The following is a 15,735-nucleotide window of genomic DNA, read 5'->3' on the forward strand; positions in this document are numbered from 1 at the left end:
GAAAAGGTAGAAATGAACTAATTTATTAGTAAAATCACATCAGGGGCAGTAATTTCATGTTAGTGAATTTACATGTAATAACATTAGATTTCCAGCCCTCCATATCAGCACACTGTGGCCCTCTTGGATGATGAATTAGCTGCCTAAAGAAAGATGATGGTTTGATTGTTTTCACAGTGAACGGATCAGCATTTTAATTTCTTGCTTCTGTGTTTATTGCTTATTTGGCCCCTTGCTCAGCTTGTAAAAACTTGACTAAATGGAAATGAATAAATGTAATTACTGCGGGTGACAGTGGTAATCTGTGTGGGTTTTTCATATTGCCTTTGCCAACGTTAATCTAATCACTAGAGAATATGTGTCACTGCACAAATACACTGACAGAAAGCAGAGTCCTCCATCAGTGCCAAAGATATGGAGACTTGAAAGAGTTTCTGCTCCTGGGGGTCTGTTGCTGGGACAGTGCCTTAGTGCACTGGCTTATAGATGATGCATATCATCACCTTTATATACTATATAAACTGCCCAGGAGAAACAGCAGAGATACAAACCAGTGCTGGACTGAATGCAAGTTTTTCCTAAGCATTGTTCTTTTTGGATATCTTCAAGAGTCTTGACAGTGGCAATGTGTGTTATGGTCAACCCTCAGATGGTATATGCCCCATACTCCTCTGCCCCTAAACTCTGCCAGGTATAAGCCTGGCTTATCCTATGTATGGGTGACATAGGCTTTGATGGAGCTGTAGCTCTAAGAATGGACCACTAGGGTTTTTTTCACTGCAGCATGTAAAAAAATGTGCATCAAAATAACAGACATGTTGCCTAAGGGTTTTTTGGGCAGTGCTCTGAAGAAACAGATCTGCTGCCTGACAAAGTGTGTAGATGTGAATTTGAGGAGATATAATCTCTGTGTTATTAATGGGCAACAGAAATTCAGAGGGTTTATTTGATTTTCCAGATATCACACACGAAGTGGGATTCAGCTCCAGGTCCAGACACATGCATTTGAATACATATACACTTGAATAGGTGTACAGATATGAATCTTCCATTCTAGTCAATGAAAATCACAGGGGATTCAGCTGCCTGTATAGTCACTTATATAGATACTTAGTCTTAGTGCTATTTAAATGTCCAAGAGGTTTCTTCATGGGCCTGGCAGACATGACACAAGACTTAAGGAACACTTACACTCTTCTGATGAGACAGCTAGAAGTCAGGAAGGACAACCCCCACCTACACTTAAGCAACAAAGACCAGAGGGTTATTCAGCTTCCCAAAAGTAGATGTCTATTTCGGGATAAGCTGAAGTGCTCTCTCAGCTTCACAATTTGGATCCCCATTGACTATAATGAGTGTATACACATGTCAGTTGTCCCTCTGTTGGCCATTTGAGATACCTCAGAGTACTCCAGCTGGCCTCTAGCTGACAGCCCTAAAGAGCTGAGGGCTCCTATAATTTTATTCCTAGGTAGATATCTTTTACGTTCTGGGCAGTCTCAAATGGCATCGGACGTCTAGATTTGGGCAACTGTGTTTATCAGTGCTTCTATCAATACTTTAATTTCTGATCCCTTCACTGTATCTGAATCATGCCAAACAAATCTAGATTGAAACTGAGATGCAAAAGACGTCCTGACTCCCAGCCGTGAAATCTAACTGAATTAGGGTTAAACTTTATTCTTTTGTTGCCAATAATCTTTATTCCCAAGCCTCCTGAGTTGATTGTGCTTACATTAGGTGGAGTCAGAAACATCTAAACAGGAAATCTTTATTTAAGCTAAACCAAAAAAGTCTGAAGACTTTATTCATATGCTGCTGAAACTGCATCTGGAGACAGCTCATGTATATACTGAAACTTGCACTTGGGAGCATGCATGGACCTATGTACCTGAAGATGTGCAGGTTATCATATAAATGCGTGTCAGGTCTGGTGTCCTTCAAGGGTTGCTAAAGAGATCTTTAATTCCACAGTTTAATAATTTTGCTGAAACTTTAGCATTACCCCAGAAAAAAATCACCCTCCCCCCCCCCAAAAAAAAAAAGAAAGAAAAAGAAAAAAAGAAAAAAAGAAAAAAAGAAAAAAAGAAAAAAAGAAAAAAAGAAAAAGAAAAAATTTGGAAAAGGCATTTGCACAGAAATTGGCAGGTCTCTTAGGAGTGCTTTTCACCAGTTGATTGGAGTTTTTAGTTATTATTGATGTTTGAGGCAACTCAGAGGCAATTCCTGAGGGAGAAGATAAGCAAGAAGAGGAGAATACCAGGCCCATGAATCCTCCATACATTGTTATTTTAGCTGTTCATATATTTTATTCATGTTGCACAGGGGAAGTAAGGAAGACTGAAGGTCCCACAGTAATTTATTCCTCAGTGGTAAACCTTAGTGAAGGTTTCATGGCCTGAGGGTTGAACTAGGATCCAGCATGGGTAAAAGACAGAGTTGAACAGCTTAAGTTAATGTTTTGGTTTAATCCTGTTAGGCAGCTAAGCCCCACACCGCTGCTCGCTCACTCACGCTCAGTGGGATGGGTAAAAGTGAGAAAACTCGTTGAGATATAGACAGTCAAAAGCAAAGACTGTGCTTGCAACCAAAGCAAAACAAGGAATTCATTCACTGCTTCCCATCAGCAGGTAGATGTTCAGCCATCACCATGAAAGCAGGGCTCCATGGTGTGTAAAGTTTACTTGGAAAGACAAACATTGCAACTGAACATCCCCCAGCTCCCCATTTTTTTTTTTTTGCTGAGCATTACTTCATGCAGTATGGAATGTCTTTTTGGTCTGTTGGGCTCAGCTGTGAAAGTTGTGTCTCCTCTCATCTCCTTGTGCACCCCCTGCCAACTAACTTGTGGGGCAGTCTGAGAAGCAGAAAAGGCCTTGATGCTGCGTAAGCACTGCTCGGCAGTAACTAAAACATCCAAAACGTACCATACTAGTTACTAGGGCAGTCTGAGAAGCAGAAAAGACCTTGATGCTGTGTAAGCACTGCTCAGCAGTAACTAAAACATCCAAAACATTGTACCATACTAGTTACTAGGGCAGTCTGAGAAGCAGAAAAGGCCTTGATGCTGTGTAAGCACTGCTCAGCAGTAACTAAAACATCCAAAACATCGTACCTTACTAGTTACTATGAAGATAATTAACCCTATGCCAGCCAAACCCAGTACAGCTAAGAAGCTATCCTGTCTGAATACTAACAAAATCATGTCACTTCATCTCTGAGGATTTCTCAGGTGCACGTTAAGCCATCTGAGAAGCTTGGTTTACCTGTCAGCTGTAGGAAGCAGCTGAATGTTCAAACAGCGAGTGCTTTCATCTGTGGTCGTATTTGGATAGGCTTAACACTGTGAGCATCCAATAGAGAAGCAGATGGAAGAAAGGTTGCTTGTATGGGAAAGAGAAAGACCCAAATATGTTCATGGGTATTTGCAGTGTGCCAACCAGAGGATTTATGGGGTTGAAAAGAAAATAATCAATATTGGTCATGTGAATGCAACCTCAAAACCTTTTTCCTTTTTCCAGGAAGCATCAGGAAGTTTCATGCTGTGCATAATTCCTCTTTCCCATCATCATAAACACTGATAACGTCTTCCGTGTTGTCCAAAAAATTGTATGAAAACTAGGTATGTGCCCAGGGAGATTACAATTAGTAAAGTCACAAAAAGAAAGAGAATGCTGGCACTTATTGCAAGTATAATGCCAATTCAAAACCCAAGAGTGGTTTGGTGAAGCAGTTCTGGGAGTTAATGATACATGATGTCCTTAATAACTCTTTCATCTCACTTAAGCAAGATGAATAATACCCTATTAAAACTCATTCATAGGAACATGAACTGTGACTGGTCCTTCCCTTGGTGCAAGAGAAGACAGGGAGCCAAACTTAATGTAATAAGTCTTTGACATCCCTAATATCTACAATTTGCTATTCTATCTCCTGTTCACTGAATTGTACACACATATACAAAACACAAACAAAATAATACTCCATCTCAATCTCAGTTGGAGAACTGAGGCACAAATGTCATATCTGTACCAGTAAATTAAACATTTCCGGGATACACTCTGCCCTGAACCCAGCTGGCATTGCATGGATGTGACACTGCAGTTAAACTCTCTTAGCCTTCAGAATAAGGTCATCACAGCCAAACTGCCCACTGGGAATGGTCGATAGCTCATGCTGACTCATAAAATACATCCAGGAATTGACTAGGAAAGGCCCAGTTCACTTGCCCAAGCTACACTAACAGCAGTTCCAGTACCACCATGGTGATGGCCACTACAAATGCACTCACATGCATGAGATGATTTCTTCACTGCCAAATAAGAAGAATCAACAGCAGTTCTAGGAGCTCTTTAGGAATAGTTTTATCTATTAGACTACATAGACTACTAAAATTCAGTCCTCTTTAACTCTTCTCTGTTGCACCTGATATCTGCAACTATGCGTCCCCTAACCACCCTTTCTAAATACAGCCATTTTTACACTTCTGTCACTCTCTTGGTTTGTTTTCTCTAGGTCAGCACTGTCTGGAAGAAGCTCCAAATACAGAAGCTGACTTCAGCTGACTTCAGTATCACCACTTTGGATCTTTCTGAACATATTACTCAGATTCCCAGGCTGCACTTTCTAGTGCTTTAAGACCGTCAATTGCTGCTTCAGCTGTGCTTCAGGATCATTCCATATAACCCCTAAGGGTTATACTGCCACTTAATCTCTTCTCCAGATCTTTTGCTATACCTTTTATACTCACCTGGATTTGTTTTACTTACTTAGACTCTTGTGCTTACTTCTGGCTGTTCTACACACAGTCTATGTACCAATTTAAGTAAATCAATTTAGAAACCAATTTAGTTAAATCAGCACTAACCCCTTGGGTAGAACCAGATGGAGAATACCTTTAATTGATTTAACGTGAGTCAGGGTTTTACAAGTTGATATGCTGTATTTTCTTGTTGATGTGTATCAACAATACCCCACCATCAACATGAGCATGGTCTCTCACATCTATGAAAGGGCGAATTTGCCCATGAAAATACAGGTCCATTCATGTTCCCAAGGTATTTGAGTAAGGCTTTGGTCATCTCTTTTGCTCTTCCCACTTTTGGTGAGTAGCTGCCTTCTATGTTTAAAATAGTCCTTTTTTTTTTATTATTATAATAATTCATTTGAGGAAGTGAGAACAGCAAAAGGCTCTGGAGAATTGTAATGGAATAGAAAGCCAACATTACAAATACAATGCATGCCACTGGTGACTTGGAAGCTGTAACTATCCTTTGAATAAAAAAGTCTTGGAAAATGAGTCCACTTCACACTTCCACATTTTATAAATCCTTAGATCAGCCAGGTGGAAGAGACCCTAACACTGAATATACAACAAGGCTGAGATGTTCTCCTGAGCAGAAGCTGAGAGAAACTGGCATGGAAAAGAAATTCACCACACTGCTCATGTCCCATCTGTGGGCAGAGATATTTGTATTCCATGTTCTGTCCTTCATGGACACAATATTAGTGTTTACAAAGAGATAGTCAACAAAATAACTTCAAATTAATTGAAGGTGGTGTTTTGAACTGCATTCAGTTGGACATAATTCTAAAGGAGCCTAAACTCTGTCTTGTTTCATCCAGTGTTAAACTAAATGAAGCAAAACTGAATTAAAGCCGCTTTAATTCTGAATGGGAGAGTCCATACGGCTTTTTAATTTAGTTGAACTAATCCACTTCAAAAATTAATTCAGATTAATTTTCCTCAGTATCCCTGAGCAGATCTGCAAAACTGCCTGAGGGAGTTGGGAGCAGTTTCCCTGTATATAGAAATTGAACGAAATCGGCTCCAGTCCAATGGCAACTCCACAATAGTTCCTTGTGTGAGAACTGTTGTTCTAGAATTAAATAAAGACTCATTTCAGATTATCTGTTGTGCTCTATGCCCTCATCCTTCCTTCCTTCACAATAATTTCCTTAATCCCAACGACGTGAGAACTGAACCATGAGATATCTAAATCCCATACTGAATTCTCATCCACAAAATTAAATTACGACATGGAATAGCAATTTAGGTTCTAGTTATTTTTATGGAAAGCACTCCTTTCAAAACAAAAATAAATATGCCTTCACCATATTCTGAAAGGCTTTGAATTGCAGTATATCTGCAGCTAATTGTAACCCTTTAAACCACCCAAAGTCAAACTGAAACCCTTCAGTTTACCAAGCATTGAACTAAATGTAGTAAGGCAAATATGTGTTAAAAAAAAAAAATAGAAAGAAATCAAACTGACTTGTAGAAGTTGGTGTACTCTGTTTTTTATTAGCACAAGAGAGAATCTGGACATATTCTCCAAAGCAGTAGTGTCCTGGGTTCAGCAGTAGCAGTCATTTTTCTCCTTCTTAGTGGCTGGTGCAGTGCTGTTTTTGACTTTCGGCCTGGGAACAGCGCTGATAACACCGATGTATTTAGTTACTGCCCAGATGTTGTCTGATCAAGGACTTTCTGAGTCTCATGCTCTGCCAGGGAAGAGGGGAAGCCAGGAGGAAGCAGAGACAGGACACCTGACCCAGACTAGCCAAAGAGGTATTCCACAGCACATCATGCCGAGGATGCAATTGAGAGTTAACCGGAAGGGCTGGTTCGCTGCTCAGCTGGGCTGGGTATCGACAGGTGGTATTGTATTCTCTTCACTTGTTATTTCCTTTATCATTATTATTATTGGTGGTAGCAGTAGTGGTTTGTGTTATACCTTAATTACTGGGCTGTTCTTATCTCATGGTGGGAAGTGAGAGACTGCATGTCTGACTTACAGCCTGGGCTTAAACCATGACAAGTAGTTAATTAAAGCATCATTTTCTTTGTCTATAAAGTTTCAGTGAAGTCCAGATTTTTATGTCAATTACATTTCTTCCTGATTTCTTAAACTTTTTTTTTTTTTTTTTTTTTTTTTTTTTTTTAGAGATAATGATTAGGAACTCTGGAAACTTCTGTGTTTTTTTTTAATGTTCGAGTGGCAGAAGGTTTTGGCTTCATTTTACTCAGGATATAAAGAAATTGATTCTTTTTGAGAAAATGCAGCTATTTAAACTTTTGGGGATAAACTTAGACAATGGCCTATAAAAATCCTAGAGCATGTGGAAAACAGCGTTCAGTATTTTGTATAACATGGTATTGTAACTTATGAACTCATGATAGCATTCTCACTTTGAGGCAGCCAGTTTCAGAAAATCAATAATCATGCAGTAGCTCTTGCAGAAGAACTTGCAGGCACAAACCAGACTTTTTGCCAAGGGGAAAACAGATTTTACTGCTGAATTTCTTCATTAAAAACAGTGACTTTAGGTCATAGTCTTCAGTGAATGAGGTGAAAGTATTTCTGCATTTTCTTAATTTTTCCTTTCTCTTAGCATCTTTATATTTCTTTGTGCATTGTATATGATGGTCATATGTAAAATATACAGGTTTCAGATACCTCTTGCAATCTGGATAAGAAAAAGCAGCAAGTTCTACTTAGATCGTCTGGAGAGGTAGTTGTGAGAGAGACTGTGCAGAGGGGAGCTTGTTACAGAAAATAAGCAGATATTATAATATAAATTCCTCTAATCTATTAATTATCTCTTTCTGAGACCTAGCTGCTAAAGCTGTGGGTGGAAAAACATCCCATTTTTTTTGAATGCCCTGTTGGTGGCAGCAGTTGCAGTACGTTTAACACATCAGCAAAAGAGCCTGTTCTAGCCAGGAAGCTCCAACATGTTATGTACGGGCAGAGAGGTGATCTTGGGTGATGATCTCCCAGAGGGTGATGCCTTTGCTGTGGCTTCATCAGTTCAGTTTACACAGAAAAACAGTGAAAGGAGGGAAAAAACAAACACCAAAAACTGTGTCCCAAGAGCACTGTAAGACAAAACTTTGTATGAGAGCAAAAGCTGGCAAAGCTGCGCAAATAAAAGATAAAGTTGAGTGCTCAGTCTGGTCTATGTGGCTGGGGAAAGTGGGCAGTGAAAATACAGAGAGAGAAAGGGAGGGAGACACAGATGGGGACAGGGATCACTGGGTTTCGTGATTAAAGAGTAAAATTGAAAGTTCACTGCTTCCTAAGTCATTTGCTGATGGATGCCTCTTGAGGATGAAAAGAACAGAAAAAAACAGACTGGAGGAGGACAAGAACATCTGAGGAAGAGTGGCACAGTTTTCCAATCAGAACTGAATCATTAAATACCCTTCTTTTATCTCTATTTCAGGCAGAAAAAAAGAACTCACCAAGCATAAGTAAAAGCTCCCTTCCTCCTCCCTGTTTTTCTTGAGAGGTTAGATTCTAGAATTCACACTTAGCTCTAGATTTCAGGTGTTTCCTGTTTTAGGTGCCCAACTCAGGGTCACTCTCAAGAATGGTCACCTTTTCCAGGATTTTTTGTAGACACCCACTCTGGAAATGCAGCATCTTTAAGTTAAGATATGCATACATTTATTGAACCTGAGGAAGTTCCTGAAAATTATGAAGAGGGAGAGAGAAACATTTTACCAGGGACCTGTAGTGATAGGGATGCTGGCTTTAAACGGAAAGATTCTAGTTTTATATTGGACATAAAGAAGACATTTTCTATGATGAGGTTAGACAGTGGTACAGATTTCCCAGAGAAGCTGTGGCTGTTCCATCCCTGGCAGCATTCAAGGACAGGTGGCTTTTAGCAACCTTGTTTAGTAGAAGGTGCCCCTCCTTGTGGCTGGGGGTTGGGACTAGATGAGCTTTGAAAGTCCCTTCCAAGCTAAGCCATTCTGTGATTCTATGATCTACAATATAGACCTAACACAATTTGACTTACAGGAAGTAATTAGTTACTGTATGTCCCTGCTACTAAATTTAGAGTCAGACATTTCACTATTTCCTTTTGATTTATTGGCCTCATTCATTTTAAAAGGAGACTAGTAGTTCAGTTACTTTTTTTTTTTTGTTTTTTTTTTTTTTTTTTGTGGTATAGAGGGATCTTTCACTGGTATCTCCTCTCTGAGACCTGTGACTTTCCTATCCACGAGCTATACTGGATGGAGTGGGGATGAAGAGGGAATGACAAACAGATAATCTTGTACTGCAGGCACAATTATGAGAGAACCTACACCATTTTATGGATTAGGACTGGATCCTGATGCTTAATTGTACTGCTGAGAAAACTTACTGTATGGTAATGGTTTCAAACTAAAAAAGGGTACATATATATTATATATCAGGAAAAAAGCTTCGCTGTGAGGGTGGTGAGACATTGGAACAGGTTTCCCAGAGAAGCTGTGGATGCCTCATTCCTGGAAGTGTTGAAAGCCAAGTTGGATGGGGTTCAAGCAACCTGATCTAGTGGAAGGTGTCCCTGCCCATGACAGGAGAGTTGAAACCAGATGAGCTTTAAGGTCCCTTCCAAACTATTCTAGGATTTTGCGATTCTATAATGTTTAAATGTTGTCTAATGACAGTTTCTGACTTGTAGGGGTGAGAGTTTGTATGCTGGGGGAATTACTGGAGCTCTGGAAGAGAGAATGAGAAGGTATTTTGTACCTGTGAGTTGCAAATCCTTTTGCATAGCAAGCACTCAGCACAAGCTGTGTAAGCGCACTTTTCTTAAACAAGCTTTCTTGAAAGCGAAGAGTTTCCAACATTTGCAGGGAGCCCCAAGCTCCCACTGCCAGCCAGCAAAGCTGGATTGTCTCCCTTACAGCCAGCAGTAAAGTTCCTTGGAAGAAAAGGAATAGAGAAGTAAACAAAACAGACAAACCTCAAAGTCCCCAAGGGAATGAACAGAAATAAACACAGTCAATGTGGAAATCTGTGTTGATTCCTGCCATCAGATTCTCACTCTGTTTGACCTCAGAAACAGCATTGACATGTACCAGAGGGCAGGGAGCAGGAAAAAAAGGTAGGGCACGTGATGTGCAGCACGGACAACTGATGTGTTTTTAAGAATCACTGTGCCTTGAAGTTAATATAAACCACCTTCTAGTAGTTATACTTAGCTATTATTTAGATAAGCAATAGGAGTGAAATTTCTTCCAGTTTGTAAAGCTTCTAGTAAACCAAGAGCTTAAGGGAGCATTCACACTTTTTTATTCAGTGACTTTAACTGCACCCTATTAAATTACCAGACATCTATGGCCCCAGATTGCAGATTACTACCGAACTTTGATAGAACCAACAAATTAAGACTCAGAATAATGTCATCAAACTTGTCTGACTTAAACTCAGAAATCTGATCCAGGCTAGTTCCCAAAGGGGACAGAGATATCTTCAGGCAGTTTGTCACCTGTGACTGGCATTTGTCTCAGGAGAGGAAGCTTAGTACCAGAAGCAACTGTAGTTGCCATTATAGAATCATAGAATCATAGAATAGTTAGGGTTGGAAAGGACCTCAAGATCATCTAGTTACAACCCCCTGCCACGGGCAGGGACACCTCACACTAAACCATCCCACACAAGGCTTCATCCAACCTGGCCTTGAACACCGCCAGGGATGGAGCACTCACAACCTCCCTGGGCAACCAATTCCAGTGCCTCACCACCCTAACAGGAAAGAATTTCCTCCTTATATCCAATCTAAACTTCTCCTGTTTAAGTTTTAACCCATTACCCCTTGTCCTGTCACTACAGTCCCTGACGAAGAGTCCTCCCTAGCATCTCTATAGGCCCCCTTCAGGTACTGGAATGCTGCTATTAGGTCCCCACGCAGCCTTCTCTTCTCCAGGCTGAGCAGCCCCAACTTCCTCAGCCTGTCTTCATACAGGAGGTGCTCCAGTCCCCTGATCATCCTCGTGGCCCTCCTCTGGGCTTGTTCCAGCAGTTCCATGTCCTTTTTATGTTGAGGACCCCAGAACTGCACACAATACTCCAGGTGAAGTCTCACAAGAGCAGAGTAGAGGGGCAGGATCACTTCCTTCGACCTCCTTTTGATGCAGCCCAGGATACGGTTGGCTTTCTGGGCTGCGAGTGCACACTGAAGCCGGCTCATGTTCATTTTCTCATCGACCAGCACCCCCAAGTCCTTCTCAGCAGGGCCGCTCTGAATCTCTTCTTTGCCCAATCTGTAGCTGTGCTTTTTATCATTGCATGGAGCTATTCTTCCCCACCATCCCTTTCCCTCTTCCCTTCCCCGATATTCCACTTTGTACAGGCTCATTAATACGTGTCATCATTCTTTATTGAATTCAGATTGCTCTCTCCTCCCTCTCTTATTCCATGTTGCGTCTCCCACATTTACAGATGGACTGCCATTTGCCACCCCTTTGCTTTTCCAGGAAAGGAGCTTGCAGTGCAATTGGAGATGCAGCTAGTCCTGTAATTTCCAGTGAAAGAGAGGAAAGGACATCTAACTTTATTTTGAAAGGTAGCATGTCTGTAGTTGCAAACCGAAATACTTTAGTTTTCAAGATTTTTGTTATCCAAAGGTCAGGAAATGTGTCTGTCCAGCTTTACCAAGAACATTTATGAAAGTTTCCAATGCCCAAGTGTGGGTCAAGGCACATAGGCATTCTCGTGTCTTAAACAAGAAGCTAAATGGATGAACTGAGAAGAGGAGCATCATCTGTCCCATTAGCCGTCAGCTGTTTATTGCCCTAGGCAAAGACAACATACTGAGGGACTTTGTTATATTTTCTTTTTCACTTGGCTAGTTCTGTTTGAGTCAGTGGTTCAGACTAATTACTAGAAAAATAAATAATAAAATATGTAAGAACCTCAGCAGGACTGAATCTTTTTGCGTACAGAAAGAACCAGTTCAGATCTCACTGCAGAGCCAGGAAATTTAGCAATAAAGTTAACAAGAATTACAAAAAATGAACTTAACTTTGCTCTGGTTTTATTCAATTTTTCAATATCTGGACATCCTGACAGTTCTACCTTCAATTTCAAAGCACACAAGGTGGTTGTGGTTGCTGTGCTGGTTTAAGCTTCATTTCTTTTTTTCCTGCAAGTGGTAGGGCATTACTGAGATGGTAAAAGAACTAAAGATATTCAGTCCTAAATTATCCCCACTGGAATGAGCAATGGCTTTAAACTTGTCTAGGTCTAGTTTGTGCTTAAAATAAGACCAAATTTCTCTTTCAGCACCCACTTATGGTCAGCAGAAAGAACCAGTCTAACCTATCTTTGATATGTATTTTAAAAGGGCTCAGTCATCTTCTCCAGTACCTTTACTTCTCATTATTGATTTTAGAAGAAACCTCACAGATTAAAATTCTACCACCACACTTAATCTGGCTTTGAATTAGGTAAAGAAATCTATGTGTCCAGAATTTAAGGAGGACAATGTTCTAAAGTAGTATTTTAATGCTTAAGGCATCGGTTCGAGCCTGATACCCATTAACATCTGAAACCACAGTAAGATTCACTTGCCATCACTCTACTGCAGGCAGCTGTGGCTGAGCCGGGCAGCCAAGGCTCTCCTCGTACTCATTGAAGGAAAAATGTGTGATTCGTCTGATGTATTTTAGAAGTATTTTAGTATAGAATGAAATGTAAGCTTGTCCTTCTCTCCATTGACTCTCAAGACAGTTGGGATATAGCTAGAAATGTCCAATATGCAGAAACATACCTTGTAGGTAGATGAATTCTACTTGATATCATTGTTTATGACTGAACTGCTTCTTTCTACCTTAAAGCTTGTGGTGGAACTCCAAGAGTGGGAATTCAGGTTGAATTCAGGTTTGATCTTCTGTTCCCCAGAAGTTAGGAAAAATCTTTATTGCTGTCCATGATGCACCCATAAAAGTATGATTAGAGCAGAAAAAAATCAAAAAAAACCCAAAATATCCCCAAGTTCCTCTCCACTGTTCCAACTATCTCTAATTAAAGTATTATTTGAACTCCTTTTTTTCTTTTTTGATAGCTACCGCATTTGACTTGTATCTGAAATGCCATTAAATAAGATGCTCTTGGCACCATTACAGTAGTTTCAAAGATACTGTCACAAGAGCTCCTGAGCTTGTTTGGTAAACATCATAGCACAATGTCTCTCTGTTTTCATCCCTGTTCAAACTTTCTAGAAGTCTGTAATGAACAGGCAATGGAATAAGTTCAGGCAAATGTTGGTTTTTGGAGTTTCTGGAGAAGTTAGCAATGGTGTTATAGAAAGTGACAGAAATGAGAACTTTGGGAAATTTGCACCAGGACATATTTATCATTTGATGTGTGGCAAAGGAGCTTAATCTACATGTTGGGGTGGGTTTGGTTTTTTTTTCACAGAATGCGACATATTTAGGAGAAAATATAATGAAATAAAAGTTCAGTAAATAATGAAGTAACTAATGTTATTTTCCTTTTACTTTATGATGCTGGGCTACATTCAGTACCTGTTGTTTTTGCTGAGCACCTAAAATGTGTAGGTAGATGTTCAACATTGCTTAAATAATGAAAGTAACTCTTTTACTTGTACCTGTGCTAGATCTCTCTCAGCAGAATCTTATGCCTCTCCCCAATTACCCTTGATTTCTAAGCATGGAATAAGTAGCTTATATTGCTATAGACATCAGTTCTAGAGACTAAATTAAAAATTGAATGTTTGTGATATCTGATGACTCGTTGCTTACCTGACTGATAGAAACCATAGGTCAAACAAAAGTAGGCAGTATACCAGTATGTACCTGAAGCTGTTGATCTCTTTCAAGCATAGGTGTAATCAAGGGCTTGACCCTACCATGATAAAAGCAGCAAGAATAAGAACAATGAAGGAGTTGATTTGGGTGTCTAGGACAAGCACCACCTGGTTACCAGCCTCTGTTTTACTAAATGTGTTAGTATCAAGCTGCTTATCAAGAACTAGTTGATGTTGTTTTCAGCAGGAATATTACATGAAGGAAGATTAACAGACATTTGAGGAAATTAACCATATCATTGGAAATTAGTCATTAAATGGAACTGAGAGCTAGTAATGAAAGTTTACTTTCCAGAGCTTGCTTATGACGATGTCAACATTGTTTTTGCTTTATTAATGATGGTATTTAGCATCCTTTCATTCCTGGAACTAGAATTATTTTTTGATTTTTTTTTTTTGTATTCACATCCAGGACAACATTCATAAGACTGGTAGGGTAATTTATTTCTTTTTCCCATGGTATTAAACCAATTAAAAGTCTATTTTATTTTTTCCCCAAAATACAATGTAAGTGAACAGTTTTTCAACAGTCCCTCACATCAAAACTATTCAGTACCCAGAAATGAGTAGATTAAAAAAATTGCAAACCAAGATTCTAGCCTTGGAAAAAAATTGCATATGGCCTGAACGCCATGAATAGCATATATTTTGGGTCATGAGAGCAGAAAATAAGGCAAATAAGTCTCTCTTCCCAAACTAAGAATGGTTTGTCAGTCTTATCTGAATCAGAATTGTTTTATTACTCAAATATGATGGACTTAGAATCATAGAATCATAGAATAGTTAGGGTTGGAAAGGACCTCAAGATCATCTAGTTCCAACCCCCCTGCCATGGACAGGGACATGATACTAACAATTTCAAAAAATGTTTGTGGTAGTCTCATGATACTTCAGCAAATGTATATTCTCTGTGACTTTTTAACTCAACTTATTTTGTTTCTTAATCTTATTTGTGTGGTCCTGAATCAAAATTAGATCACACTTAGAGGGCTAGAGACTAGCAAGTGTTGCCTTTACACAAAGCTCCTTTCCAATAGAGACAAAGTTATATATTTCATTAATATATATTTCAATGAAAAATGAAAATCTTTAAAATGTATATTCATTTTCTTTAAGAATAAGAAAAATATATGTAAAAAGTATCAATATGTGGGAAAGGTGGGGAGCAGGATGCACAGGGAGGTAAACATCCACATGTAGATCATTCATTTTTGAAAATGGGTGATTCCACTTTTAACATCTTTTTAATCATCTCACTTGAGGTCCAATTTTCAGCTGAATCATTCAAATCTGGATTTATGCATGCAAAGACAATGCATTGGAGATGAGGATGATTGTAAAAGTTGCAAGCCCTTGTACTTGACCATGACTCCATTTTCTAAAGCCATGAGTTATCAAAAGAAAATGCAGAACTGTCTGACCAGCAAAGCTTTTCATCCACGTTTGGTACAAGAGAGCTTCAAGTGGAGACAGAGAAGTAGCAAGAGACAGTGAGACATTTTTTGGCTATTGAGGCTGTATTTCTACTAATAAACTAGTTTAGTTGTTTGACTGGTATCCCACGTAGTCACCCTAGATTCCAGTTATAGTCACTGAGAGAAGTGCTGTCAGATAGCAATTTAGCCCAGGCTAGATGTGCACCACTCTCCTGAGAAACCTATCTCTTTCTATGGATTGTGGAGAGAGCCTAAGGCAACTATGCATCTAACACAAGAGCTGCAGTTAAGCTAAATGAGGACCATGATAGCCTTGCATGCCAGTAAGTTGCAGTCTTTGAAGGCTTAGTCCTGCCACTGTCACCAGAATCAATTATATTCCTGAATAAATTAATTAAATGCTGGTTAACACCAACAGAAAGAAAGAAGAAGGTCCTTTGTGAAAAGGAGACTGGAATTAAATTTTTTTCTATAGGAAAATCATGGCTGAACTCCAAGACAGTTTAGAAGTCTGATTTGCTTTTACTTGCATGTTCTTCTGGTACATTTATCTGCTTATTTGTTTAATGAATGTGGTGTCAGTGAGAGATCCTGGATTGATGCCTTGGAGAGAACAAAGTCCTTTATTTGTCCCCAGGCATGCTATACCCATGATCCACAATTACATGTCTTCCTTCTGACCTGA

The sequence above is a fragment of the Lathamus discolor genome, chromosome 5, assembly GCF_037157495.1.
Source record: "Lathamus discolor isolate bLatDis1 chromosome 5, bLatDis1.hap1, whole genome shotgun sequence".
NCBI classification, from domain to species: Eukaryota; Metazoa; Chordata; class Aves; order Psittaciformes; family Psittacidae; genus Lathamus; species Lathamus discolor.